This window comes from Vicia villosa, linkage group LG5 (assembly GCF_029867415.1).
Source record: "Vicia villosa cultivar HV-30 ecotype Madison, WI linkage group LG5, Vvil1.0, whole genome shotgun sequence".
NCBI lineage: Eukaryota > Viridiplantae > Streptophyta > Magnoliopsida > Fabales > Fabaceae > Vicia > Vicia villosa.
Window position 1 is genome coordinate 71,821,913 of NC_081184.1, and position 27,435 is coordinate 71,849,347.

Consider the following 27,435-nt stretch of genomic DNA (forward strand, 5'->3'; position numbering starts at 1 on the left):
AAGGCTAGAGCTTTAGTCTCCTTGACTTGAGCATTTCCTTCATGAGTCATTTTCAAGGACTCATATATGTCATAGGCCGTTTCCCTGTTAGATATCTTCTCATACTCAGCATGAGAGATAGCATTCAGCAAAACAGTTCTGCATTTATGATGATTCCTGAAAAGCTTCTTCTGATCATCATTCATTTCTTGCCTTGACAGCCTTACGCCTCTGGCATTTACTGGATGTTTGTAACCATCCATCAGAAGATCCCATAGATCACCATCTAGACCAAGAAAGTAACTTTCCAGTTTATCTTTCCAGTATTCAAAGTTTTCACCATCAAATACCGGCGGTCTAGTATAACCATTGTTACCATTGTATTGCTCAGCAGAGCCAGATGTAGATGCAGGTGTAGACTTTTCACTTTCATCAACCATCTTTTACTGAAGCGTTTTTCTCTTCCTGAATCTTTTCTAAACACTGTTAAGTGCTTGCACCTTAGAACCGGCGCTCTGATGCCAATTGAAGGATAGAAAAACACTTAGAAAGGGGGGGTTTGAATAAGTGTGACTTTAAAAACTTGAACGGTAAAAATAAATTGCACAGTTATTTTTATCCTGGTTCGTTGTTAACTAAACTACTCCAGTCCACCCCCGCAGAGATGATTTACCTCAACTGAGGATTTAATCCACTAATCGCACGGATTACAATGGTTTTCCACTTAGTCAGCAACTAAGTCTTCTAGAGTCTTCTGATCACACACTGATCACTCCAGGAACAACTGCTTAGATACCCTCTAAGACTTTTCTAGAGTCTACTGATCCACACGATCACTCTAGTTACAACTGCTTAGTTCACTCCTAAGACTTTCCTAGAGTATTCTGATCCACACGATCACTCTAGTTCCTTACAACTTAATGTAATCAATTCTAAGAGTATTACAATTGCTTCTTAAAAGCGATAATCACAAACTGTGATATTTCTCTTAATCGTTTAAGCTTAATCTCACTAAAATATTACAGCAGCAATGTAGTGAGCTTTGATGAAGATGAAGATTCTGAGTTTTGATTTGAACAGCGTTTCAGCAAGTTAATTTGAGGTTGTTTTCATTCAGAGTCGTTAACCTTGCTTCTCATCAGAACTTCATATTTATAGGCGTTGGAGAAGATGACCGTTGAACGCATTTAATGCTTTGCGTGTTCCGTACAGCATCGCATTTAATGTTTATACGCTTTTGTCAACTACCTCGAGCCTTGTTCACGCTGTGTCTACTGACGTAGCCTTTAATAGCTTTTAACGTTCCTTTTGTCAGTCAGCGTAGCTTGCCACTTGTACTTCCTTCTGATTCTGATGTTTGTGAATACAACGTTTGAATATCATCAGAGTCAAACAGCTTGGTGCAAAGCATCTTCTGATCTTCTGACCTTGAAGTGCTTCTGAGCGTGATACCATCAGAACTTCAGTGCTTCTGATCTCTTGTTCTTCTGATGCTTCCATAGACCCATGTTCTGATTCTGCTTCGACCATCTTCTGATGTCTTGCCAGACCATGTTCTGATGTTGCATGCTGAACCCTTGAGACAAAGCTTCTGAGCGCTGAATTATGCGTACTCTTTATATATTTCCTGAAAAGGAAATTGCATTGGATTAGAGTACCATATTATCTTAAGCAAAATTCATATTATTGTTATCATCAAAACTAAGATAATTGATCAGAACAAATCTTGTTCTAACAAGACCAACATCAGAGTCGCGGTGGTTATCCCTCATATCATAAGGTTAAACGATGAGGATACCACAATGGTAATTCTTCATCTACCAAGAATTCAGGCAGTCACAATCACTTCAAACAAAGCAGAGGTAGTGCGGGATCACACGACTTGTCAAAAAAAAAAAGAAAGAAAAAAAAAGGAAAAAAGAGAAAGAAAAAAAGAAAGAAAGGAAAAAAAGAAAGAAAAAAAAGAAAAAAAAAGAGAAAGAAAAAAAGAAAAAAGAGGAAATAATAATGAAATTGTTAATCAAGGATAAAATCGTGTGATGTTAAATCAGGGGATCAAGAAAGGTGAAGTGATTGCCGTGTCCAGAATACTTCATTGACTCCTCAATCATTTCTAGACTCCTCTTGAAAGATGAATGCTCGTGTCAAGTTAACTGAACTTAGAAATGGAGAACATCACGAAGTGGGGTGGGCACCAAATAATTTGAGCCTAAAAATCTTTTTTTCTCAAACCATGAACTTGGCCACGTTACAACCCTTGAAAGTCCTAATTGAAGCAGGGTTAATTCAAAAGCATAATGTACATGAGAATACGGTAAGCTGACTCCTAGGAGATCCGTTAAATGCTTGAGTTGGTATCACACCATCTTTTCTTTCATAAAAAAATCGATGTTACGACATCCTTTCATAAAGTTTCTTTAAACTTCGAGACAAACATGAACTTTGCATTAGAATTATCTTTCTCATAATAAACATTCTTTGCATATGAACAAGTGCTTAACATCAGGAAAGTTTCCACAATGAACTTCAGATGAAAAGTTTTATCCTCCTGAAGGACAGGTTGTCTTCCGAACTCCATTGAGCAGAGGCAACAATATTTCAAAGTCCGATCACCCTCAGGGGCACAAAAGTGTTTGATTACTCTAACAAGCAAGTTTTCACTTAATCTGAGGCAATCAGGTCAAGATTCGAAGAATCTCTCAAAATGTTGAGTAATCAGGGGCATTCACCCAAGCACAGTCGAAGCTACTTCCAATACAGGTCAATCAGGGGCACGGTTTCAAAGTTCATGATACTGGGGCTAGTCAGTTTGATATGAACAAATATCAGAAGGGTCCTTACAAGACGAATTTCTTCAAAGTCCTTATAGGCTGGGGCAAGACACTATGCAGTGGCATTCTTTCCTCATCAGGAGGTGTTCAGTTTTAAGTTCAAGCGCGAGCTAAACTACTTGTAAATTCAAAGACCATTGAGGAATCAGGGCGTCATCCTCAACATTGAGCGGAGACTGAAAGTCCATTACCTGTTGGCATCCTCACAATCAATATGGATATGCAGAACACTATGAAAGCCAATGCCTGTTTGGTCCCTTTGGAGTCAACACTTGCTTGACCCTTTAAGCCCGATTCCTGGTGGCACTCTCTCGGAAAATCAATGCTTATTTGATGCTCCGGCCGATACTCGTTTTGTGCTATAATCATTGCTTGCCTATCAACCCATTAAATCCATGGCTTGTTTGGAAAGTTTCAAGCTCAGATGTCTGACAATCTGTTTGCTCTTGCATTTTCCTATTGTGGTTGAGCATCACCATCTTCTGCCTTATGAGGAAACCTCGTGAAGATTTCATGCTATATCTTGGGGCATTTTGATCTGTTTATCTCGCAGGTACATCCTTTTGAGCACACCATGTCAGCGTAGTGGCGGATCTAGCCAAATGGGAGATTCTCATTCCCCAGCTGAGTACATTCAGACGAGGCTTTCTCTGGTTCCAAGATTTTCATCCCCTCAGCAAAGCACATGTCAACGAGATCTCCGTGCTTCAGAAGCCTTATCCCCTGGTGGAATACTCCCCAGTTGAATCATGATGAATGGTATTTGATTCCCCAACAAGCTCTTAATGAGGTTCCTTGCCCGAGTTCCTCACTTTCCCCAGTAGAGTGTTTCTCTCCCCAACAGATTGACCTGTTTTCCCCAGGAGAGTCATCTTATTCCCCAGTGGAGTGATCTTAACAAAGGTTCTTATGCTAAGTTCCTTATCCCCAGTGGATTTCTTATCTTCTCAGTGGATCACTATGCAGAAGTATTCATCTTCCCCACTGAGTCTTTCCTCAGCAGAGATTCACATGCATCCTCAGCAAAATCTATTTCCGTCAAGAACTTCCCCAGTGGAATGCGTTCTACACAAGCAAGTTGGTCACTTCCCATCAGAGTTGTTTCCATGACTTGCTCTTATCTCCACATCCCCAGTGTGTCGAGAATTTGCTTCTCCAGTGAAGTTTCCAGGGTATTCCCTAAGTAGTTAATTGGGATGTCCATATCCCCAAGCAGGATTTATTCCCCAAACAGAGCTCGCATCCAGATTTGATCGTCTCCAGCAGATTTCTGATCCATCTTTGCCAGCTCGTAGTTGTGACCCTTGGTCACTCGTCTTGTCCTCCCCGCAGAGTTCCATACTCTCTCCAGGACTTCTTCAGCAATTCAGTGCTCCTCCGTTGTATCCCTAAGCAACGTTCGAATCATGCATCATTCGCATTGCATTCTCTAAGCGTATAACGTCTTCCTTCTTGGAAATGTTATTCCATACACATTCATACATGCATCATGCATAAATCATATCGTATCTGTTTCTCTCTGCAGGAAAGTTATCCAGATTCAAATGTTCCCTAGAGAGCAATATTCGCCTAGTCATTACAGGCGCTTATCCTGATGTCTAAATCAGAAGAAGTTTGTTTTCCTATCTTGACATCGTCAGATCAGTTGAATGCATTCTTATTCCCGATGTCCCCAGATCGGTTGAAGATATCTGTTCCTATCCTAATATCCAGATTAGTTGAAGGAATCGCCTCCGGATCTCCCGAGATCTTCCGAAGGAGCTAGCCCACTGATGCCTCAGATCAGTCGGAGATATCTCCTGATGATTTATTTCATCAGAAGAGGACTGTCTATTATTCCTGATATCGCCAGGTCAGTTGAAGACACTCCTATTCCCGATGTCCCCAGATCGGTTGAGGATATTTGTTCTTATCCTGGAACTCAGTTCAGTTGAAAGAACCGCCTCCGGATCTCTAAGATCTTCCGAAGGAGCAAGCCCTCTGATGCCCCAGATCAGTCGGAAATATCCATTCACTGACGATTTAGTTCGTTCAGAAGAAGATATGTCTGCTCAGTCCTGATGTCCACAGATCAGTTGAAGACAATCTTGATTCCCGATGCCCCCAGATCGGTTGAGGAGGTCCATTTTCTTCCTGATGCCCCCAGATCAGTAGAAGGCACAATCCTGATGTTTCCGATCAGTTGAGGACTTCCACCCACCTGACGATTTAATTTCTTCGGAAGAAGACTTGCTTGCTCAGTCCTGATGCCCCCAGATCAGTTGAAAGCATTCTTTAAAATTCCCGATGCCCCCAGATCGGTTGAGGATATCCATTTTCTTCCTGATGCCCCTAGATCAGTAGAAGGCACAATCCTGATGGTTCCGATCAGTTGAGGATGTCCACCCACCTGACGATTTATTTTCGCCAGAAGAAGACATGTCTGCTCAGTCCTGATGTCCCCAGATCAGTTGAAGACATTCTTATTTCCGATATTCAGATCGGCCAAAGACATCTATTTTATTTTGATACACAGATCAATCGAAGATGTCGACCTTCTCATGGTGCCCAGACCAATTGAAGTTTTTCCCTCAGCAATGGGGTTTGCCTGTTCCTTCTTATCGCAAGTTGGAGCTACCTAATTATTCAGGTCAATTGAAGTTTTTTCTCCCTGCTTGCGGGGTGGTATATTCCTTCTTATTGCAAGATGGAATCTTCTATTGATCAAGAGTGCAAATTTTCGAGTTCATTCTGGTATTCAATCTCCTTCCACCTCAACGGTTCGAAACTCTCGTTTCTCGCTCGTCAGGTTAAAGAAGTTTGAATAGGGGCAGCTGTTGCACCCCAAAATTTTCCCTCTTTCTCTGTGCTTTAAGTTATGGAAGACATTTATTTCGTCGTTCGAAAAGTAAGAAAAATAATAAAGAGTTTCTCATCTGAGTGTGTGAGCTTGTTAAGATCCAACGGAGGTTAATTGGATTGTGTGTTGAGGTTGCTTTTATGCTTAAGTCAACTTTGTCTTCAAAGATTAGTCAAGGCATTGCTATTAATTGATAAATCAAGGCACTATTATGCATTCCAATTTATTGATGGTTTATCGTACAAGTTTGGTTCGAATTAAGGAATCGAGATTGAATTTGGGGTCCATTGAAGTTTGCAAGTGGATTGAGATTTATTCACCAAAAATATACATTCAAATTCATTGTTCAATTCATCATTATCCATACAATATCCATATTTCCATTACAAAATATAGTATTATCCATTACACATCCAAATCCATGATTCAGTCGGGAGAAAATACATAAAAACACTTTTGGTATATGGTTTCTAATGCTAATCATCCTGACAAATTTGTTCACATATCCAGGCTGCACAAGACATCACAGAAACCGAACCAAAAATCCTGCATTCATTCAAAACCACCTGCAACTTCAATCTTAAACCGACCCCTGCATAAAAACCGGTTCAATCTCAGCTCAGCCCAGAAAACCGGTTCAAAAATTCAGAAGTTTAATACAGTGATAAAAGAGGATCAATAACAGTTCAGGAAAGAAAACTCAGAAAGAGACCAAGAGAAAATCAGCGAGAACAAAAAACTCAGAAAAAACTCAGAATAGAAAAAAAGAAGAACCAAGAACGTAACAAACTTATCTCATCCGAGAGCTCTCTGAATTCACCTTCATCATCTTCAAATCTTCCTCTCCCAATTCGAACAATCATCATCACCGAGCCATTGTTCTTCACTCTTGAATCCTTTCTCCATATTCAACGCTACATCATCATCGATCTACAAGAACGACTCGGTTTTCATCATCGTCTTCACCACGACATCAACTGCACAGAAGAAGGAGAAGAAGAAATGAGAATCTGAAAAACGAAAGCAAAAGATTAACGTGTGATTACATTGATTTCTCATTACCGACGCTATCATCACATCGCAACAACAACAACATCCCGCCTTCGTCATCGATCCTCGGCAATCCTCATCGAGATACATCTTCGGCATCAACGAGGCAACGACCTCACCTTTGGCCACAACAACAACAAAATGCAGAAACGGAAGGAGATTGGGACGAGAACGAGATACGAGATCGAGACATTGAGAGGCGAAACGAACAGATCGAGAGCGGAGACGGAGAGGTTCGAATCGAGAGTGAGGCGATAGAAGAGAGTTGAAACGAGAGGATGATGAGAGGGATCCATTTGCTCACGGCGGCGAATCGAAGAAGCCACCAGAAAAGGAGACCTCCGCCGCGCCGTTGAATCGTGAGAAGAGGAAATTTGTTTTGCTCAGAGAAATTCCAATGTCACCCTAACGTAAACCTAATCCTCTTCTTTAATCTTAGTTTTTTTTTATTAACGATAATTTTGACTTGGTTAATAGGAATTAATTGATATTGATTATGTTTAATGGATCATAAAGTCTGAGCTAATATGCATTTGATATGATTAATGGGTCGATCAATTGAATACTGAGATTATTGTCAACAAAAGTTGAATGTAATTGGATCAAACAAAATTGAACAATCTTTGGGCCTTATCACGAAAATGCTGATCTCCATACCCCTGTGAGCCCGCTACACCCGCTATTTTTGGCTGAAACTATAACAAAAAAGCTATTGGGCTAAACAAAGTGGGCCTGCGCCCTCATCTTCACTCTGCACCATCATTTCCATAATAAACCCCCTGTTTCTCATATTTCTTGCTAGTATTTAGATTTCTTCACATGTTTTCTTTTGATTAAACAATATATAATAAAAACAATTTTCTTGTGAGATTTTAGCATAGTAAAACATGTAAAAAAATCATTTGTGTGTTCATTTTTAGATATAAAATGCTATGAAAAATATTGTATTTTGTTAGCTTCTTAACATGATAAAAAATGAATAAAAACATGTAATATTTTGCTTGTTAGATTTTTAATATTTTGTACATAGTTTTGTTCTCTTACTTTGAGATAAAAATGTCATAAAAAAACAATTTAATCTTGCTAGATTTTCTTTTAGAATTCATTTAGAATTTAATTTCTCTTATTTTCTATGGTCGGTGCATGCTTCCTTGTTATTACTGATGCGTTTGCTGAGATGTGCGAGGTACTTCGAGAGAGCCCTCGATTGAGATTCGACTTGCTTTGTGTTCCACTTTATTTGTGGGACACGAATTCGCTTCCAGTGCGATTGATATGCGTCGTGTTCCACTTTATTTGTGGGACACGAACCTATTTCCGATGCCGGTCACCCGATCTCTCAGTCATTGAGATGTATATTCCTGCATTGTCTGGCTTGTGTTCTCTTGCAGGTTGCTTATGTGGTTATGCTCGACGTGTACCACATGTCGCTCGTGATTTACTTTCACGACGACGCTTTCTGACTCGCTTTGCTTGACGATGGCTTACTCGAAGTATTCCAGACTTTCCTGCTTACGCTTGCTAGCTCATTGCGGATTTGCTATCCGTTCAGTATTGGCCCCTTGTCCCTTTTACCGCTTTCCGCATCATCCTATAACATGAGAAGTAGGACTTAGACATGCATCTGGCCAAGCCCTCGAAAGAGGCTCTGTTTTTGTTGGTGTGTTTATATTTGTGCTTTGCGGCAGGGAGTCACGGTGTAATAAGTCCTATATGGCACTCCGTTAAGTCCTCATGGAAGGCATGCGGAAAGGGTTAGCAATCAACCCCCGCCTACTCTCATCGAGTCTGTTCAGTATGCGCACGCTACGCGTCGCTCGCTTCTGTACCTGCACAAGATCTTGTTATCGAGTATGTCTGGAAAAGGGTTCATGTAGCCGGACCCCCGCCTTTCCTATAGCTCGCGTTGTTCGACGTTGACGCTCGGTGTACGCACGCACCGTTTTCCTTTACGATCCGTGACGGCTTGGTTGCTGAGAGGGATACGCTCCTCTTATCTATGGCCCGATCATTTTCGCGAGGTCTAATGCTTGGTTGACTTGGGTTGAGTTGCTCCCCTTGGCTATGGCGGGACCGCTTTTCTACCATTCGGTCAGTGCCGTTGGTTTGTTTGCTTTACGAGCGGATGCTCGTTTGTGTGCTATTTGTTTGCTTCCCTTTTCCCCCGTAGGTTGTTAGTTTAGTTTAGACTTGTACATTTTGTATGATAACATTAGGTAGCAAGCTTTCCCCCTTAGTTTAGGTTTTCCTCATGCATTCTTTAAAACACAAACTACACTCTTTGATTTTCTTTTCTTAAGAGCTTGTTATTTCCGCTCCATTCCCAGCATAAGTCTCCAAAGGTCGAGCAGCGGAGTGTGAATGTAACCTGTTCACCTAAAAAACACAAAACAAACAGAAATTAGTTAGCCGGGCTACGGTAGCTCTGGTTCTGCAAAACAGATACGTAGGCAGCGGGGTAGGGCCCGTGCGAGCATAATCCTTTCTTTTCCCTACATTATGCATTCATTTTAGTCCAGATTAGCGCATTTTGCTTACACACCCATAGGTTTAGACATAAGCATGGATACCATCGAGTACGATGGGCGCGAGGGGTGCTAACACCTTCCCCTCGCGTAACCGACTCCCTTACCCTTTTTCTCTATTCGTGAGACCGTTGTTTGTTTTGTGGTTTGCTGGCATTCCCTTCCTTTTCAGGATAAATATGTTAGTGGCGACTCTGTTAATTTTCGCGGTAGCGACAGAAGGCATAGAAGTGGTTTGAGCATTCATCCCAGTGCTACTAAAATGTATCAAGATTTGAGGAAATTGTTTTGGTGGCAAGGTATGAAGAAGGATATAGCGGAGTTTGTTTATTCATGTTTGACTTGTCAAAAGTCAAAGATTGAACATCAAAAGCCGTCTGGTTTGATGCAACCGTTATCTATTCCAGAGTGGAAGTGGGATAGTATCTTTATGGATTTTGTTTCGGGTTTGCCAAGAACATCAAGTAATTGTGAGGCAATTTGGGTCGTTGTGGATAGATTGACGAAATGTGCTCATTTTATTCCGATAAGGATGGACTATTCGATGGAAAGACTTGCTATAAGTTATACATTGAGAAGATTGTGTGTTTACATGGTATTCCGTCAAGTATCGTTTCAGATAGAGATCCAAGGTTCACTTATAGATTTTGGGAAGGTTTGCAAAGTGCTTTGGGTACGAAGTTGCGTTTGAGTTCGGTGTATCATCCGCAAACTGATGGTCAATCGGAGAGGACTATTCAGTCACTCGAAGATCTTTTGAGGTCTTGTGTTTTGGAACAAGGAGGAAATTGGGATAGTTTCTTACCTTTGATTGAGTTTATGTATAACAACAGTTTCCATTCTAGTATTGGAATGGCACCTTTTGAGGCTCTTTATGGTAGAAGGTGTAGAACTCCATTGTGTTGGTATGAATCGGGAGAGAGTGCTATGGTTGGACCCGATTTAATTCAAGAGACTACGGATAAGATTAAGATGATTCAAGAGAAGATGAAGGCTTCTCAAAGTCGTCAGAAGAGTTACCATGATAAGAGGAGGAAGGCTCTTGAGTTTGAGAAGGATGAACATGTGTTTCTTCGAGTTACGCCAATAACGGGTGTTGGTAGAGCGTTGAAGTTGCGTAAGTTGACGCCGCGTTTCATTGGTCCTTATCAGATTTCAGAGAGGGTAGGTGAAGTGGCATATCGGATTGCATTGCCAACGTCTCTTTCTAATCTTCACGATGTGTTCCATGTGTCTCAATTGAGAAGGTACATTCCGGATCCATCGCATGTGGTTCAATTAGATGATGTTCAAGTTAAGATAATTTGACGGTCTATGCGAATCAAAGATCGAGAGGTGAAGAAGCTTCGTGGTAAGGAGATTTCTATGGTGAAAGTGATATGGGGTGGAGTCGCCGATGGTAATATCACTTGGGAACTCGAGGATAAGATGAAGGGATCGTATCCGGAGTTGTTTGTTTGAGGTAATTTTCGAGGCGAAAATCTTTTAAGTGGGGGAGAGTTGTAACATCCTATTTTTATTAGATTTTATTTAATTATGATTATTTGATATTTGATAATTGTTTGTGTGTTTATTTAATTATTGTTTGAGCAATAATTATTTGATTGTGTGGTAATATATTACTTAGCTAATTAATAAATGTTAGGATTATATTAGAATTAGCTATTGGACTTAATGGGAATTAGAAATGAGAATAGTGGATGGGTTAAGCCCAATGAGATAATGAAAGTTAGAAGAGAATTTTATGAGTTAACCTAAAATTAGATAGAAAGATAGAAAGAAAAGTAGAGAAGAGAAAAGAGGCAAAAGAGTAGAAGAGAGAAGAGAAGAGGATTGTAGATTTCTTGAAGTTAGAAGGAGAAATTCAAGAGGTAAGGGTTTGAATCCAAGTTCTTATAGTTACATGATTGGGCAATGTGTGTTTGTGTAATCTTTCATCTCTTCATCTCATAGTTTTGGAAAAGTTAGGGTTTATGAACAAATGCATGAATTGATGATTTGAAATGTGTTTAGTTGATGTTTAATGATGTTATGATGTTAGAAGACCCATAACATGTGTTGTATTTGTGTTTATAACATGTATTCCACTGTTGTTCATAATGGTTGGTGTTTTCCAACTTGATTGGGTTGAGTTTAGGGGTTTTGGGATGAGTTTCATATGCTGTTTTCTGTGTTTGGGATTTTCTAAAATTCGCCAGTTCGCGCCGCGAACCTCCTGGCAGAAACTTGGGAAGATTTGGTTCACTCAGTTCAAATCGCGAACCTTAGTTGGCGCCACGAACTGCTTGGCAGAAAGTCTGGAATATTTGATTTACTCAGTTCGCGCCGCGAACTTTATTGGCGCCGCGAACCCTATTTTACATAACTTTTTCCAAGCTTTGAAATGTCATAACTTTTGATTCGTAACTCCTTTTTAGGAGCCGTTTGAAGCATATTGAAGCTTAATTAATTGCCTATATGATAGAATAGAATGGATTGGCACTTGTTTGATTAATTATGATGATAATTGAGAATAATATTTCATTATGGATGTATGTTATGGATGAATTGTTAATGATCAATGTTCATGGATGTATTATGTGGTATGATAACCGTGAGTTATGTGATTGATTGCTAAATGATAATTGACACTTGATATTGGTGGAATGTCATGTTGGGCAATGTTGTGCAAGGTTGGAAAGATGCGATTGTGTAGTTTAAGAGATAGAGAGACCGTCTTAAATGCATGAGTCTTGTTTTGTTGCACACGTACACAAGCATGAGTCTTTGAAAGTGGCAATGTTGGGTAATCTCGCGAAGGTAATTTTCTTGTCCCAAACCTAACGAGTTTGGGATTTGAAAGCTTAACCAGAATGGGGCTTTGAGGTGGTTATCTAGTCTTGAGAGAATGAGAATCGCCATGACCGGAAATGATAACGGAGGGATCCACATGCATATCGCATCGAGTCACACTTGAGTCGCATGTGTCGGTGTGAAATGTTGTTATTTGTGATTATGTGGTATGAATGTGTGGATGTGAATTTGATTGATATGCATATATGTGGAATGATGAATCATTTGATATGAATTAGAGAATGTGATGAGAATGAGATATATGTGATTGATACATATTTGATGTGAAATGTGGAATATATGTATATGTACGAGTGATATATGTGTATATATTTAGAATCGTCAATATGTGAGATTGTGAATTTGATTGGGATGCTTAATGGTATGGAACATGTTAACTTTATATCGGAGATAAATACATGTTTTGTGAAGAGTGATGAATTCTTGAAATGTATGCTTAATTATGTTGCATTTCCCATTATTATGTTTTCTATAAGAAGTTGGATTCTCACCCTTCTGTTTGAATGTTATCCTTTGTTGATAACGTGCAGGTTCGGACGAGTAGTAGCTTATCCGAGGATTTAGCCGAGGAGCTCCTGAGTTTTGTTATTGGGTTAGGTAGCGAGTCATATGCTCTGATCATGTAACACTTGGGGGGAATTTTCTTTAGACTTATGCTTATGTTTGAATATTGCTATTCCTATGTTTTGTTGGATATTCGGATGTATTTGTTGAGACCTCGGATATGTTGTTTAAAGCTATGTGGCCAAGATTATGGATTTAAATGTTAATTCGAATTTAGTAGATGAATATAGTATGGGATATATTCATTGCAATTTCAATAGAAATTCAATTGTTTTTCCGCAAGCGTTTATGCATAATGTAGGAAAGCATGAGATATACATTTATGTTACAAATATGATCTTTGCATATTAAGAATGTTGGATGTTTTGTTTTGGGTTTTCATTGTGATTGAAAATAACATGTGACTCTCTTTTCCTTATGCATGATTACTCTGTGTGATTGAATGATATATTTGGGGTTAGAAAAGAGGTGTTACACTATTCACATATACTTGTTATCATACGCTTTCTTATATTGTTATGATATCTCACCCTTCTATTTGAATGTTACCCCTATGTTGGTAACGTGCAGGTAATCAGGAATTAAGGCTAAATACATTCGATAGTTTGAGTCGATGTCGTTGCTCTGATACGTAATACTCAGGGGGATGAACGCTAATTGTTTTACTATTTTTTTCGTTGAAGTATTTTCACGGCTTGATGCAGATTCTGTTGGATTAAGATGTTATGATGTCTTAAAAGTTAAATCATGCTGAATTCCGCTGCCTAATTAAAGTTTTTTTTGGAAAATTAATTATGTCGTATTTAGTTCATCCAAGTTAATAGTGTTATGTATATTTTGTTCAAAAATGTGAGCACTTGTATGATGTTTTTTTGAATGTAGCATCCCATTTGATGTTGTTTGGAATTTAATTACTTTGATTGTTTATTTAAATATAACAATAGGGAAATGGGGTGTTACATTCTTGGTTAGCCTTAAATAAAACCAAGTTTTAGTTCATGCTAAGATTGGTATTGAGAGCTTGCTTTGGTTCGAGATCAGTCAGTGTTAAAATCTCACATGTTCTTGGTTAGCGCGATATAACACCAAGTTACGATTCAAGCTTTTCCATGTGCTAAAATATTGCTTAGGATAGAGATCATGCCGGTGTTAAAATATCATAGATTCTTGGTTAACATGATATAAAACCTAGGTTTGTTTCGAGAGCTCAACCTTGTGTTAATATCTCTCCCATGTTTAAGATCAGCCAGTGTAAAATCCTGGTTTAAAGCTTGGAGACTAATCGCTCCAAGTTTCTTGTCAAAATAAGACTAGCCGCTTTGATCCATCATTTGGAAGGAAGACTCATCGCGTCTCTCTGTGTTTTTTGTTTGGTTGGCAGTTAGTCAAAAACTTCTCTTTCCTTTGTATAAATGGGTTCTTGAGTTCAACCTACTAAATTTCTAAATTTATGTTACTTTCCGCATTTTAATTTTTGAATTTTATTTTGCAGTGTTTAATTTTGAAACTTTTCTAAAAAAATTTAAAATATGAAATTGATCCAAATAGTTTTTCTAACTTAAGTTTCTATGAAATAGACAATTCATCTCCCTCTTGTGTGAAGTCACATGTCCAAGCATATTCCAACAATAATATAATATTTTCTAATCTAGCAACAAGATAAAAAATTTCATCAAAGTTTATTCCTTCTTCTTGATTGTAGCCTTAGGCCACTAATCTAGCCTTATTTCTAATAATGATACCATTTTCTTCTAGCTTTCGTTTGAAAACCCATTAAGATTCAATGGTGTGCTAATATTTTGGCCTTGGAAATAAATCCCAAACTTTTTTCTTTTTTTCAAATTTGATTTAGCTCCTCTTGCATAGCTAGAATCCATCAATCATCATCTAAGGCTTCTGTTGCACCCTCAAATTTGCCCTCACATAGTTAAGACAATTTGTTTCAAGAAGCCCCTTAAGCAATGTGTCTCCAATTAGGGTTTTGATTTCTCTCAAGGAAAAGGAACTTCAAGGCATCAAGTGGATTTCATAGAACCTCATATGTCTCAAGTTATCTACATCCCAAGTTTCAAGCCTCACAATGAAAGATTGCTCAGTTAATTACTCAAATGATCAACAATCGACTATGTTGGACCCAAAAGTCAACTAAGGTCAATGTACAGTCAAACTTCAATATTTTTGGTCAACATCAAGTATTTGAGGTCACATTCATCATTTGGTCAAAGGTTGATCATGATTCATCAAGGAAATCTCAAAGATCATCAAAAATCAAAGTTCCTAAATTAGGGTTTTTTAGTTAAAAGTCAACTAAACTTTGACCAATCATAACTTTCACGTGCTTCATCAGAAATTTCCCAAAGCTCATCACGTGCTTCATCAAGTGGAATTCATGGTTTCCTATAGGCTTCAAAGTATCCTCATACCAAGTTTCAAGCTCTAATTCATAAGACTGCTCAGTCAACAGTTCCAATGGTGAACAGTCGACTAGTTTGACCCAAAAGTCAACTATGGTCAAATTACAGTCAAAACTCCTGATTGTTTGGCCAACATCAACATTTTGAAGTTACATTTATCATTTGATCAAGGTTTAATCATGATTCATCAAGAGAAGCTCAAAAATCATCAAAAGGAAAAGCTTCTAAATTAGGGTTTAAGGAGAAAAAGTCAACTCGACTTTGACTGGCCATGAATCTCTCATACTTTATCAGAAATGGTCCAAACAAAGCCTATTCGAAAGGAAATTTCATTCTACACAACTTTGATGTTGGGCCCAAATCCAAGAAATGCACCATTTGGGAGATATGAGCCAAAACATAACAGGTCCTTCTAAAAGTCAACATAAAGTCATCTTTTCACAAAGAAGTGTACACGAACATGGAAACTTAAATAAAGATGAAACAAAAAGGATCTTTTAGAGGACTCTTTGAGCTTTCTAAAAAGTATGATAACACCTTCATATGATTAAAAATGAGGGAGATATGTTTGGTGCAAGTTGGTCGATTTTCAAGAAAAGGGCAAAACCCTAATTGGCAAATTTTCAATTTTTGAGTATTGGGCTTTGACTTTTGGTTTTCTCACGTGATTTTAAGCTCATGAGAGGCCCATAAACCAAATATTATTTATCTCTTGATTTTATTGCATTTTTATTTGAATTTATTCAATTAAATTCAATTTAAAATCAAAGAAATCATAAAATAAATAATGAAGGATTATGTGATCAATATTACAAATCAAAGTCAATCTAAAACCAATCCTAAGGCCAATAAATCGCGAGAATCATGTAGGAAATAGAATGGGATTCAAAATAGAAATATTTGATCAAAGAATCAAAACATATTTTCTCACCATCAAAGCAATCAATTCAATGGATTCTTTCCAAAACTATTGACCTAATTCTACTCCCCTATATATTCACAAGAAAACTCAGCCATTGGGACGATTTTTTTGCAGCCAAGAACATAGGTTTCAAACTTCAAAGTTTCACCAAAACTAGGGCAAACGCAAACCTTAGTCTCCAGCCACTTTCAGCCGATTTCAAGGCTCTATTCACACTCCTGAGTCTTCCAAGGATTGAGCCAGACCTTTACATCTTCCTAAAGCAGCCTCAGATCGCATCGTCCAGTGTCACCGGTTTGGTAAATTTTGTAAATTTGTTTCTCATTATCCATGCATTGTTATCATATATAATGTGTTTAGTCGTGTTCAGGATGTTATTTAAGACACTTCTAACGTGTAATATGCAAGATTTAAGGCTTATATCATGTTACGACATTGAAGGGCTTTGAGGTACTGTCACCTTCGAACCCACTGATGCAGAGCGTTTCAGCCAAAAAGAACCTTACTATCGTGATCGCAATGATTGATTTATGTGATCTGGGCTTTTAGTTCGCATTGAATGATTGAGTTTGCAGGTTTTACAAATGATGGCAATCGGAGAAGGAGGTGGAAATAGCCGTCGACGGTGGTTTGAAAACCGAGTGAGCCGGTCAACACACGCGTGGCCCTTTCACTCACTCTCATTGGACGGTCAATCAGTCCACTTTCTCTTCCCGCTTATGAGTTGTTAATTTACATATCTGGGCCCCACTTTAGACTCAGCCTTTTTATTGACCAATTAGTTGACGTTTCTTTATTTATTATTTGATAATAAACTTGTTTACAGATTGAAAACACAGTAGGAATGGCAGATGGTTCACGTGAATGACCTAGAGGACCTGGGCTCGATCCCAACGTCCTGCAACTTTATTTTCATTACTTGTTTCATTGTACTTGCCTTCAGATCCAGCGCAGCAGCCCACACGCTATCATCATGCGCCTTCACGTTCCAGCCAATGGATCTCCATACGACTGAATCTGAAGGGCCAAAAGGTGACTCTCCATGGTGTTCCCTCAGAGATCTCCCACACAGGATCGTGAACCCAGGCCTCTCCTCTATTGGGCTGGGCCTAATTGGTTTGTTTATTTGCACCCATCTGTTAGCTTCAGCACCCCTGGCCCATGGTTCTTTTGTTTTTTTTTCTTGTTTAGTTTTTACTAACTTATTTTAATTGTTTTTTTAAATAAAATCAACAAATAAAAAAAAATCACAAAAATTAATTTTAGGTTTTATTTTAGTTAACCAAAATTAAGATAATTAATTATTCTAGAACTAATAATTCAGGTTTAGTTTTAATTTAATTTTAATTAATCATTTAATTTGGTAATAACTTTAATCAACTTAATAATTAGACTTAGATAATTAATAAATCGTAGTCTTAATTAATTTAATTAGGTTTTGATTAGAATTAGGATTTCTTATTAGTTTCAAAATCAAACCCTTTTTTACTAACTTCCAATTTCTCCCGATTCTATTCTCATCTCAAACTCCGATGTTTGGCGCATGTATGTTTAATTTTCGTTATTATTATTTAAAATTCTAGAAATCGATGTATAGGTTGCAAGGACATTTTTGTAATAGCGTAGGATTTATCTTTCTGTTTTTTTACTTTCCACACTATAACTGCTACTATTGTCTGTTTAGATGCATGGCTAATAGGATTGTATGGCAAGATAAAATCAACCGTTAGATCACTAACTTCCAAGATTAAAATATCTGAACATAACACACTCCTTTTTACTGTTCACACACCCACCTTTAGGGTTTCCTCTCTTGGTTGCCTTTCTCGATTTAAATGGTCAAGTCCCTCGAACGTAGGGATGTCTTAGCAAGGTTGCCTCCGATTAATGTCATCATAGTCCCTTCGAGTTGCCTACGATAAAATGATGACCGTCCCTTCGAATGCTAAGATGTCCTTACATGTTGCCTTCTATGACCATCCGATGACCCTTCGATGACCCGCACATCCAATGTATAGGACTACCTACCCTCATATGGTATGGATAGTACTATTGAACAAGGAAAGTCTTTAGAATAGGAAAGACCTTACGAACTAGGGTAGGAACTCTTAAGTGCTTGCTCACAACAAACCAAATCAAATGCTTTTTACACCATGTTTTTTAACATTGTCTTTTGAGACATTTTCAAAACAAACTGTTTTTCTAAACACACACCACTCTTTCAAACATTTCAAACAAGTCAAAGTAAGCTAAGCAACTAAGAGCCCGTAGATAACTATGGATGAAAAGGGTGCTTACACCTTCCCTTTTCATAACCTACCCCCCGAACTCAATCTCTTTTTAAATAAGGTCTTTCCTGTTCTTTTATACCTTTCCTAATTGGATAAAATAAAAGTTGATGGCGACTCTTGCTCACCGCAACACATTTGTTTGCGAAATAAAATAATAAAGTCAGTTCACCGTATTATAACACTCATATATATATACATAATACGTTATAACCACAAGGGGGCAAAAACTTGGCCAAAGGAATAGGGTTCAAAGAGAAGAAATTTTTCAAGAAACTAGGGCACGTGGAAAAATTCTTCTCGTCAAGTTGCAATCTATTCCAAGCAGTCCATCATCATCCTGAAGGTCCCAAGAGTCCATTCATATCATTCTTGAAGCTCCACGGATCCTCAAACGCCCTCGTTCATCATCACCGATTTTCTTACCTTCTTGAAATTCAAATTTTTAATTGATGCACTTTCAATGAATGTTATGCATATATACATGATCATAATGATATTTAGAGTCGTTTGGGATCGTTGTTCGTGAAGTTTGACGCAGGGATAAGGAGATGTCATTATTAGGGCACGAAGCTTGTGTTGCATCAAATCCATGGCTACAGGACGTTTCAGTAAAAAATAACCCCACCATTGAACTCACAAGGGTCGATTTAGTGGATCTAGGTTGTGCTTTTTTTTTGTTTAGATTGATTTTTGCAGGTTTCAATGTTTGGATCACCGGAGAAGACAATTGGATGTCGTTGTTCCGCTGGCCATGTTTTTCTTGACTTTTTTGACTCTGGTGTGGCAGTTCCTTTTAACGTGATTGGTCCACTCATAATCCTGGGGCCCATTTTTTACTAACATTTGATTTTTGTATTTAGCGTGTGTTTTCCTATTTGTTGGCTTGCATTTGGTTTATTATCAGCTAATCAACGCAACGCAGTTGGCAGGGTGGGAAGACCGATAACCAAAAGGACGTGGGCTCGATCCCAGGCATCCTACAATTCCTTTTTTTTCTTAACTTTTGTCACCCTTTTCACTATTTTCCTTTTTTTAATTAATTAATTCTTAGTTATTTATTTAACCATTAAAATCTAACAAATTAGGATTAGGGTTTCTTTAACTAATCAACTATTTTTTTTCTCTTAATTTTATTTAGCTGATTTTATTTTTAATTAGGATAAAGTTTTCGTTTAATTAAGTTTTAATCATAAAAAAATCATAAAAATATAAAAACAATTTAGTTTTTTGGGCTTTAATTAAATAAATTTTGACATAATTGTTAATTAACCTTAATTAAGATTTAGCTAATAATTTTAGGGTTTAAAAAATTAAATAGACATAATTAGATTTAATTAATTTAATTAGTGTATATAATTAATTAATTAATTAGAATTAGAATTATTTCTCATGATTAATTTAGATTCTAATTAACATTAAACCTTTTCTAACCCTAAAATATTCCAATTTCTTTCCGATTCTATCTTACGACTACTATTTAATTTCTTCAATAATTGAATGCCGTAGTTTAATTTCCTCGCATATTATTTTTACGAATTATGTAACTGCTTATGGGATGTAATAGTTAATTAGGATATACTTTTCCGCACTTTATTTTCTGCAAGGGTTTTTATGATTATGTATCTCTCCCAAAGCCTTGTAATAGTAAATAGGATTTACTTTTCCGCACTTTAATTTTCTGTACATATTTAACTGCTAGATGTATGTTTAATAAGATTGTATGGCAAGATTAAAATTGAACATAGCTAGCCCTAAATTCAAGAATAAATATATGAATCAACACACTTCTCACACATTCACCTTTAGGGTAACCTCTCTTGTTGCCTTACGATTATATGGTCATGTCCCTCGAACGTATGGATGCTTTAGCAAAAGACGCTTACGATTAACATCATCATAGTCCCTTCGATATAAAGATCATAGACCCTTCGAGTTGCCTGCGAAAAGATGATCTTGTCCCTCGATGACCCTACATAAAAATGATGATAGTCTCTTCGAATTTTTAAGGTATCTTTACATGTTGCCTTCTATGACCATTTGATGACCCTACGTTTATCCCTTCACATCCAATAGATAGGATTTCCTACCAACTAACGACATGGATAATACTATATCCAAAAGAAAACATAATAGAATATGAAAGACTATTACTTAGTGGGTAGGTGCTCATAATTGCTTGCGCACACTCAAATTCATTTTCACGACTCATACTTTCGAAGCTATTTTCAAAAGAAAAACACTTTGTATACATTCATACAAGAAGCATTACAATGTCAAACTTTCTTACGAACTATTTCCAAGCACAAATATTTTCAAAAAAAAAACTTTGTATACATTCATACGAGAATCATTACAAAGTTAAACTTTTTCAAAGTATTTTCAAAAGCACACACATAAGTTAAACAAAATGAGCTAAGAAATTAAGAGCCCATAAACAACCATGGATATAAAGGGTGCTAATACCTTCCCTTTGTATAACCTACCCCCCGAACTCAAAATCTTCTAAAGGTCTTTCCTGTTCTTTTATGTCTTTCCTAATCAAATTGTATAAAATAAAAGTCGGTGGCGACTATTGCTAACCGCAACATGTTTTGCGAAAAACAAAATAAAAAGCCAGTTCTCCCACCGTATTGCAGCTTCTTTAGTTTTATAATGTTTGATTTGAGAAACAAATTTCATGTTTAGACATGCATGTTTAAGATTAAGACAAGTGTATACTCCCTTACTAATGTCTCCAAATATGTTGCCAATTGGATGAACTCCATGAGTCCTCCATTTTTTAGGTAGATTGTCATGATGTTCTACTAGTTGAAATCCTTCATCTTGTTGACTTGTGTGTTCAACATGATCATTATTGCTATTGACCTCATTTGACACTTCATCTAAATCATCATCATTAACATTGAAAATTTTATCCTCCTTAGAAGGGTTTTTTTACATCATATGACACATGAATTTATTCTTTAAATGCAAGTGTTATTTTGTTAAAAATTCTAAAAAGCTTTACTAGGTAAGGAATAACCAAGAAATATACATTCGTTGGAATTTTCATCAAACTTACCTAGGTTGTCCTTGCCATTATTTAAGATGAATAATTTGCACCCAAGAATGTGTATATGAGAGATATTTGAATTTCCTTTCCTTATATATTTCATATGGAGTCTTTTTCAAGATTGATCTAATCATCACCTGATTGCTTACATAGCAAGTTGTGCTTACCGCATCGGCTAAAAAGTTTTTTTTACAGACTTGATTCACTTAATATTGTTCTTTCAAGCTCCTCCAACGATCAATTCTTTTTTTTTTGACAACAATAGTTTTAGAGTGTTCTTGGTGCAGAAAAATTATGAGAGACACTACTTTCTTTGCAAAACTCTTCAAAGAGTGCGTTTTGAAATTCTCTTCTATGATCACTTTTAATTGATACTATTTTTTATTGTTTATCATTTTGGACTAGATTGGAATGCCTTTTAAATTCCTTGAAAGGCTCATGTTTATGATGAAGGAGTGAAAAACACTTAGAAAGGGGGGATTGAAGAAGGGTTGTTTCTAAAAATGGTAGATAAAAATAAATCACACAATTATATTTATCTTGGTTCGTTGTTAACTAAACTACTCCAGTCCACTCCTGACAAGGTGATTTACCTCAACTGAGGATTTAATCCACTAATCCACTTAGAAAACTTCTAAGTCTTCTAGAGTCTACAGATCAATACTTAATCACTCTAGGATTTTTCTCTTAAGTTTAAGTTCTAACACTCACTAAGATATTACAATGTTGTGAGGTTGAAGATGAAGTTCTTCTTTGCTTTTGTGTGATAACGTTTTGGCAGCGTTTTGGTACTTAGCGTGAGAGAGTTGTTGCTGCTTCAGCATCAGAACTTCTATATGTAGGCAGTGAGAAAATGTGACTGTTGAGAGCATTTAATGCTTTGCGTGAATAGTACACTGTTGCATTTAATGTTTCACTCTTTTGTCAACTACCTCGAGCCATGCTTCAACTGCTTTTGGAAGTGCTTTGGAGCGTGATACCATCAGATCTTCAGAGCCTTGCTTCTGACTGTCATCTTCTGATGCTTTCCAGATCATGTTCTGATTTTCTCAAGACCATCTTTTGATGTCTGCTAGACCATGTTCTGATGAAGCCATCCATATCTTCTAGGTCAGAGCTTCTGAACGATGATTTTGTGCATACTCTTTTAGACTTTTCCTTAAATGGAAAACGTTAATAATTAAAGTACCACATTGTCTTATACAAAATTCATATATAATGTTATCATCAAAAATAAGAATATTGATCAATACATTTCTTGTTCTAACAATCTCCCCCTTTTTGATGATGACAAAAAACATACATAATTGATATGAATTTGTATCCAGAATATCAGATGAAAAAGACAATACACAGATGTAGCATAAAAGTATATTAATCAGAGTGTGTGAATATGTCTCCCCCTGAGATTAACAATCTCCCCCTGAAATTAATACTAGAAGAATTTATAAATAAAAGACTTCCCTGAATATTTTTCATTTTAGATGAGACTTTCACGTTGAACTTTAAACTTCAGATCATTCATAGCTTTACTTCAGAGCTTCCATTTGGACACCTTCAGAGCTTTGAATTTCTCTTTGAGTGCACTTGGCTTTATCAAAGCATCAAAACGACTTGCTTGTAGCAGAGCTTAAAACTTCTTGTATCAGAACATAGCTTGCTTGTGATCTTGAAACTTCTTGTATCAGAACATTAAGCTTGTTTGCTTCAACTTTTTAAGAGATTTTCTTCAGATACTCTTCTCCCATTTTTGAGCTTGTTAAGAGTATCACATTCCTGCAAAAGTATCAGAGATAGAAAAAATTTGCAATATAATTGTTAGGAATGTTGAGACTTAAGCCCAGCAACTGATATTATAAATCAATTTAAATAGCACGTTTCTCCCACTTTTTGTCATAACATCAAAAAGCATAAAAGATTCAGATGAAAGACACACAGAGTGAAGAAAGAAAATAATTCATTGATAATCAGAAGGGAAGAGTACAAGGCAGATGCAAAAAGCAAAACATATGCAAGATACAAGAAAAACAACTAAGAAGGTTCTTAATCTCAGCGGTGTCTTCTGCTTGCTTCTTTGAAGATTCTTCAGTTCTCTGCATCCAAGTTCTGAATTCAGCATTGGTTTCATCCTGCTTGTCCAGACGACTGAACACTGAAGCTTGATTCTGTTGGAGTTCCTTCAGAGTTTCCATCAAAACAGATGTTGAAGGGCCAACAGAAGAAGCAGGAACAACAGAAGCTGGAATCATTTGATTATCAACAATAGGTTCCTCTTCAGCAGGAATATCTTCAGTAGGTTGCTCTTCAGCATGATACTCAATAACAGGATAGACCATATCAGGATTCTCCTCAAGATTATTCTCCCGAAACCAGTCAAACAAAGTCTTAAAGTCTCCAGTCAGAACTGAAACGGATAAGGAGTCCAAACAACCAGAGGCAAAGGATTATCCACTTCCATTTCATCAATAAAGGGAGCTTCTTCTTGAGGCTTCCAGTCAGAAATTGGATGATAGTACCTGCCACTGTCATACTCCAGAGCCAGTCCAACAGGACCAGGAGCAGCAGCAAGACAATCCGTCTGGAGGTCCAGAAACTCTGCTTGCACATCTTCAGAAAAAGCCTTCCAGAGCTTTCCAGCAGACCTATGATCCAACTTGGAATCATAAGCAGTCTTCAGATATTCTAACCCTGTTCTGACCTTGTATTTTAATATTTCAAAACGAATATCAACATAAGGTTTAGGAGGGTTGGTTCTGAGAATGGTTATTGGAGATTTGGGGTTTGAGATGGAATATGGTTCAGAGGCTCAATCAAACAAGAAAGAAGTGTTTGAAGAAGATGGAGGAGGTGAAGATTATGCTTCATTGTTAGAGTCTACGACTACAACAACTGGGTCAGAAAAAGTGGATGGGGATGAAGGGTCAGAAATTGGTGAGATTGGTTTAGGAATAGAGGAGGTTGGTTGATTAGTGGAGAATATATTTTCAAGTGGAATAGGTGGGAAGATAACATTTAGTGGTTTCGGGTACAAAATTTGTGGTTCAGAATGAAGTGGGCGTTTTCCTTTTGAGATGGTGGAGGAGGATGAAATATCAAAGGATGGTGGTTTTTGCTGAGGGGGAAGGTTAGAATCAGAGTGTAAACTAGAGTTGTCTACACTATCAATATATTCTATTAACTTCTTAAATTGTTCAGAAGTTCTAGGGATTTTGAGAGATAGAGGTTCATCTGTTGATATTCGTTTAGAACTATTAACAGGTACAGAGTTAGAGATAGTAATACCTGAAGGTTTCTTCTGCTTCTTAGCTTTCTTTGTAGCAAGACCTTCGCCAGTAGCCTTTCTCTTCTTCTTCTTCTCTTTCTTCTTCTTATCCCTTTTGATTAATTCATCCAAAGATGGAAGAGTTCTTCCATGAAGCCAGGCAGGATCAACTTCTGACTGGAGTCTTACACAGGACTCCAGATAGAGTTGGACAGATTCAGATAGTTCTTCCTTAAAAATCAGAGGGAAATCAACAATTGGATTTCTTCTGGTCAGAATATCAGTAATCACTGTTGGAGTAGAGATCACCTTTCCAATCAATTGCATTCTCCTCAGAGTATGGGCAGTTAGAGTAATCCCACAGTAGTCAGATCTTGAATGGAGCCAGCAGCTTTCAGAGTACCAATCAGACCACTCTCGGTCAGAATGTCTGATATCAGCCTTCCCTTAGGAATGGTATTCTTCTTTATCTTAGGATATTTCAGACGTTCTGCTTCTCTTGATTCCTTCACACGAGTTCTCAGATGATGGAACAGAACATAAGGTAAGTTTACTCTCATACCCTTTCCAATGCAGTACAAAAGGAACTGCTGATCTTAATTGACATAGGTTGCAGAAACAGTTGATTTTCTGTGGTTGAGAGATCCCATATTGATCTTTGCCCAAACTCTATAAGAAGGCTTCAGATCCTTGGTGTGTGGTGAACCTTTTCCAAAAGTAAATATTTTTGGATAAACTATTTCCCAATCAGTTCTTCCAGAAATAGCACCAATTACACCACCCAAACCTTGGAATTCAACAACTTCCTTGTGAGATTCTCAATAATTGCAATCTCTTACCCCACGAAGGAGATAATAGCATTTGGGGTTAGGGTAGCATGAGTCCAAAATTCCTTGACCAAAACAGGATAAAGTGGTCCAATGAGACGATCAAGGTAGTTTGCCCATCCTTGAACTAACATGTTCGTCTTGATGTTGAACTGGTGTGCTTGAAGATTTTCAAAATCAACCATAAGTTCACAGAGAACTTCTAAATCTACGTAAGGAATCAAATACGTCTTCAATGGAGTGAGAACAGTTTGTTGTTTCTGTTCTTGTTGATCTTGTTGTTGTTGTTGTTCTTGTTGATAAGACGAAACCTTTTGTTGAGTATTGGATGAAGAAGCTATTGAAGAACACTTGAGATTTCTGGGTTTCTTAGATTTAGGGTTTTTATGGAGGCAAAAGAGGAGACAGAAATGCATAAACTGAACATTGATGAAGGAGTGAAAAGAGAGAAAATGAATATGATATAACTTTATATAGACACGTGCGTGAACAAGAATGCAATGAGATTCTGAATGCAAGCGGTTACAGAAAATGAATCAATCACATTTAATGTTGAGAGACATTAGTGGAGATAACGTGAGATTTGAAAAGATTTGCACAATTACCTAGGGCGGCGTCTCATCAACTACACGCATGCTTGTCCCTTCAGAATGAACACATGGTCATCATCTGGAATAGCTGGCGACAACTGTTTTGCTTTAACAGGAGTTCTGTATCATACTTAGACACATGAAACATTAGTGATATAAGATTTAGAGTATCTATATGAACATACATAAACAGAACATCTGATAAGAAATAACTGAACATTTTCAAACCAAACCATATATCAGATCATCTCAACTCCTTCATTCTGGGCATAAATCCATACTGATGTTCTTCAGAATGAACTTAAACCTATCTTGAGCAAGGGGTTTTGTAAAGATATCAGCCCATTGATGGTCTGTATGTATAAAGTTTAAAGAAAGAACACCCTTCTGAACATAGTCCCTAATAACGTGATGTTTAATCTCTATATGTTTAGCTTTGGAATGTAAAATAGGATTCTTAGATAAACAAATATCAGAAGTATTATCACATAATATAGGAATGTTACTCTCATATATCTGATAGTCTTCTAGCTAGCTTTTCATCTAGAGCATCTGTGTACTACATCTAGCAGCAGCTACATATTCTGCTTTTGTAGTAGAGAGTGCAATTGTTGCTTGCTTCTTGTTGTACCAGGAGATCATGTTACTTCCCAGAAACTGACAGCTTCCAGGAGTACTTTTTCTTTCAACTCTATCTCCAGCGTAATCAGCATCACAATATCCTATTAAGTTGTATTCTTCAGATCTTCTGTAGACTAAACCAACATTAGTAGTACCTTTCCGATACCTAAGAATTCTCTTAACAGCAGTTAAGTGAGATTCTCTAGGATCTGATTGGAATCTAGCACACAAGCATACACTGAATAAAATATCAGGTCTAGAAGCGGTCAGATAGAGAAGAGATCTTATCATACCTCTGTAGATCTTCTGATCTACCTTCTTGGTTACCTCATCCTTACCTAATACGCAAGTTGGATGCATTGGATTTTTTGCTTCTTTGCTTTCAGATAGATTAAACTTCTTAAGAAGTTCTTTGACATACTTAGTCCGATGAACATAGGTTCCTTCAGAGGTTTGATAGATCTGAATGCCTAGGAAATATTTGAGTTCTCCCATCATGCTCATCTCAAATACTGCCTGCATAGACTTAGCAAACTCCTTTCCAAGTGTAGCATTAGATGTTCCAAAAATAATATCATCAACATAAATTTGGCAAATAAGCATATCCTTTTTATAGGTTTTACAGAAGAGAGTTGTGTCTGCTTTTCCTCTTGTGAAACCATTATCCAGAAGGAAATAACTTAATCTTTCATACCAAGATCTGGGAGCTTGCTTCAAACCGTATAATGATTTCTTTAATTTAAAAACATGTTCTGGAGACTTAGAGTCTTCAAAACCAGGAGGTTGGTGGACATAAACTTCTTCATCTATATAAC